The sequence below is a fragment of the Trichechus manatus genome, unplaced genomic scaffold (genome assembly GCF_000243295.1).
Source record: "Trichechus manatus latirostris isolate Lorelei unplaced genomic scaffold, TriManLat1.0 scaffold00009, whole genome shotgun sequence".
Lineage (NCBI taxonomy): Eukaryota > Metazoa > Chordata > Mammalia > Sirenia > Trichechidae > Trichechus > Trichechus manatus.
The window spans coordinates 4020134-4024897 of record NW_004443945.1 but is presented as its reverse complement, the minus strand read 5'-3'; positions in this window follow the sequence as shown (position 1 = coordinate 4024897).

The following is a 4764-nucleotide window of genomic DNA, read 5'->3' as shown; positions in this document are numbered from 1 at the left end:
AGTGCAGAGCTAATATTGTGGTTCCACAGTGTTTGGGACCTAGACCCCTTTGCTACTGTTGTTCTGCTGTCCTTAACACGATTTTCATCTAATGATCTAAGTTGGCTGCTCCAGATCTTGTCACTGCATCCACATTCCAGCCTGTGAGAAGGAGAGAAGAAGGAAGAGAAAGCCATTCTCCTTTTTGGCTAAAGGTATGATCCCAAAGTTGCCTACATCACTTCTGTTCATATCCGGTTGGGTGGAACATAGTCACATGGCCACATCTATTTGCAAGACAGAATGGGAAATGTAGTCTTTAGCAGCTTCAGTTGGGCAATAAACCCTGGCTTAGAGTTTCTTTTAATAAAGGAAAAATTGGAGAATGAATATTGGGACACAACTAGCACTCTCTGCTACAAAATACATACAGATACATTTTTAAACATGTTTTTCCCCCAGAAACAAGAAATCTATAAAGATTTAGTGTCTCTGTCTTAATTATGAATGGAGAGTCAAGGATCACCAGAGGTTTGAAAGCCTCTAGATGGAGACCAACCCAAACAGAAAAAAAGAATTTAGACAATGCAAGGAGCAGAAGAATATATAAAAACAGAAACAACCTATAATTAATCTCCTCAGAGAGATAAGAGAAAATATTCTATCCGTGAAATGAATACAGGATACTATTTAAAAAACAAACAGTCAGTGAACAGGAAAGAGCTCTTAGAAAGAAAAAAAAAAATCATAGCAGAAATAAAAGTTCAACAGAAGCGTTGGAAGATAAAGTTGAAAAAATGTATCAGTAAATTGAACAACATTTAAAACGGCAAAGAAATAGAAAATAGTAAAAAGAAAAGAAAATTAGAAGAGTAACTAGGAGACCCATTAACTTATTAACAAGTTTCAGAAAGAAAGCAAATTGTCAAAAAGATGAAAGAGAATTTCCCAGAAATGAAGAACATGAGTTTCCAGTTTCCACACATATACCCATTGCCCAGCACAAAAAAGGAAAAAATAAAATAAAATAAAATAAAGACCCACACCAAAGCACGTCGTCATAAAATATCGGAACACTAAGCCTTCAAAGAAGAAAAAAACAATAACCTCAAAAAAAACAGGTCACCTACAAAGGAAAGGAACGAATGTGAAAGAATGTGAGCGGCCTTCCCAATAGCAACACTGGAAGCGAGAAAACAATGAAGCAATGCCTTCAAAATTCTAAGTGAAAGAACTGCCAGTGAAGCTTACGATTCTTGGACAAACTATCAGTCAAGTATGAGGGTAAAATAAAAACATGTCACACACACACTCACTCTCAAAGATTTTACCTTTTTATGTGCCCTTCTCATTAGGAAAATATTGGAGAATGTACTCTACCAAAATGAAGATACAGAGGAAGATAGGAGACAACCTGTTTTGCAGGGGTCAGAATATAAGGGATGAAAGGTCTTCTCAGGATCATGATGAGGCGAGAGTCAACACTATAGCAGTATACATCATAGGCCTGGAGAGGAACCAGTCTGGGTTGTAACAAGAAGGCAGAGGGCTCCAGGAAAGAAGTTTCCCCCAGAAAACTGACCATTGATAGATTCTGTAATGTGTTCGATCACATGGAGAGAAATTTCACAGTTCTGTCGGAGAGTGTGGGAAAGAATTTGTAGAAAGAAACATAAGCAAACAAACAAAAAAGAGGTAAATTTTAACTCCAAGAAAAATAAAAAAATTGTACAAAAATGGAACTATAGTACACTATGGAAACACTAAACATTGACTCGACCAAAAATTATCCTATCACTACGTTGAAAGAATGGGGGCAAGTGAAAATTGTTTTTACTGGAGTAGAAAATAGCCAATTCTTCCTCTTCCATAACAGGAAATCAACACTTAACATCTAAAGTGAAAAAAAAAAAAAAAATCATAAAACAGCAGGATAAACTTACTATTTATAGTGGACATTGGGAATGACCAGTTTTTAAAATGATAAGTTTGTAAAACTGTTTCACTTCTTAAAAAATTAACATGTATTAACGTGATTAAAAAATATAACCCCCAGTCACCCTTTTATCGCAGTATTGAAGCTACTCCTGAGGTTCACCCTTTAGCCAAAGATTAGACAGGCCTGTAAAACAAGCAATGTATAAGACACTAAATGGGCACACCACCCCAGGGGCAAAGATGAGAAGGCAGGCAAGGACAGGAAAGCTGGACGAATGGAAATGGGGAACCCGAGGTCGAGAAGGGGAGACTGACGATACGTTGCAGGGTTGGCAACCAATGTCATGAAACAATACGCGTATTAGAAACTAATTTGCTCTGTAAACTTTAAAACACAATTAAAAAAAAAAAAGAAGAATGCATTTGCTGGGACATATGGTAAGTGTATGTTTAACTGGATAAACAGGATAAACAATTTCCAAACTGTTTTCAAATGTGTCTGTATCATTTGGCATTCCGGGGGTGGGGGGAGGGGTGAATATATATTTAAAATGATTAAGTTAGATATGAAAAGAAAAAAAATAGAATGAACACCTTCAAAATCAGTTAAGAGAAAAAAAGGAAATAAAAAATACTCAGTCCAGTAGAATGCAGAAATGACAGATACCTGAATGGGTGGATAGATATGGTGGATTTAGCTCAACACCCATCTGAATGTCCTTCCACTGTGCCTTCTTATGTTGCAGAGGAGGGGCTGGGCGGCACAAATGGTTAAGCCCTCGACTACTAGCCAAAAGGCTGGCAGTTCAAAACCACCGAGAGGCCCCTCGGAAGACACTCTTGGCGATCTACTTCCAAAAGGTCACAGCCTGGAAAACCATATGGAGCACAGTTCTACTCCAACACACGTGGGGTCACTATGAGTCTGAATCGACCCGAAGGCAACGGACAATAAACATGTTGCAGAAGCTGGAAGGCTAAAACTACATTTCCCAGGCGTCCTTGCAGCTAGAAGTCTGGATGTGATTTTGGTTCTTCCAACCAAATTTCCTCTCCTATGAGATTTGGAAGGTGGCAGTGAAGCAGATATTATGCGTGTGCTGCTTCTGCATGTGAGTACTGTGGTCGAGATGTCTCATATTTCTGCTGTGGCTTCTTATCATGACAATAGCTGTGTAGTTCAGGGGCTGGCAAGCATAGCAGCAACTTGCCAATTCAGTAGGTGGTTTCCTGATTTTAGAAAAGGCAGTGGCTCTTTTGGTGGCTCAGTTCTGTAGCAAGGCTCTGAAAGTCATTCCTGAATGTTCAACCTGTAGTCTGCTTCTTCAGTGTTCTAAACAAATCCTTAAGCCATGTCATACCCTATCATTAACCCCTTTGTCTTAAACTATCTAGAATGGATTTTATCCCTTGAAACTGAAGCAAGACAATTACAGTAGGAAAGTAGGAAATAAAATGTGCAGAAAAAGCATGGTAAATAGCATAAAAGAAATAAATCCAAATACTGCATACCATAATTATAATTAATAAAACAGTTATATGCTGTATATGAGAGACATGCAAAAACAAACCCCAAAACATAGTGAATTATTATTATACAGTAGTTAAAACAAATTAATCAACACAAATAAACCTCAAAAACATAATAGTGAATGAAAATGCTGCAAAAAAGATTCTTCAGCATGATGTCCTTTTTGTAAAGTTTAAAAACACAAAATTTGGTATTCCTTATGTAGTTTTTGGATATACACATCATATGTAATGGAAGTATACAAACATGAACGGGAATGATATACATTAACTTGAGCATAGTAACTATCTCGGGGGAGGAAGGAGGGAAAATAAGGGGTGGGGCTTTAGTTATGTCTAATATATTTCTTTAATAAATCACAAGTAAATGGGGCAAAATGTTCTGTGTTTAATCTTGATAGAAAGGGGTGTGTTAATATTTTCTGTATATCTTTAAATTTCCTAATTTACAAAACACAGGCATACACTTGGAGCTGTTCAGAACATCTTTATGCACATCACCACTTATGCTGAGGGTTGCTTCCGGACAGCAAAAGAAAGGAAAGCTGTTGAGGCTGAGGGCTGCTTTTAAACGGTGGGATTGGCATCTAGCCGAAGCTGGAGTTTGGAGAGACCACAGGGAGACTTGTGAACCGGCTGGGGCTGAGAGGCGAAGACGCTGCGCAAGGGTAGGACGGTTTCAAAAATTAAGATCCAGACTTTGTTACTTTTGTCAGGGAAATAAATAGGGTGAGGAAAGGCCCTAGGAACAGGAAAAGGAATATGTGGACTGGCGGGGGTGGGCAGTGGTGGTAGTGGTGGCAGATGTTAGGACCCAGACTGATTTAGTCAACCCACCACGGTTAAAAAAACCCTGTTGCCGTGGAGTTGTTTTCGACTGATAGCGATGCTATTGGACAGAGTAGAACTGTCCCACAGGGTTTCCAAGAAGCGGCTGGTGGATTCAAACTGGCAACCTTTTGGTTAGCAGTTGAGCTCTTAACCACTGTGCCACCAGGGCTCCCCACCAAGGTTAGGTCGCCTAATTCTCATCCCCAGACGCAAATCATCACAATGGGGGGCGGGGGCGGATATGGGCAAAACTCTGTTCTAACAGAGTATTGTCAATCCAAAGGCCAGGCTATCCCTAAATTGGCGAATTTCAGTAAAACGGTACCCCAGCTTCTCCTACATGTAGGCTCTGTTTTGCTTCGCTCACGTGTCTCCTTTGCCAGCTGCGGGGTCCTGAGCCAGGCTGGAGAAAGCCGAGTAGAGCCCTCAGTCTGCGAGCGCGAGGACAGCGGGGCCGGCGGCCGGGCGGGGGCGGAGGGCGGCGGG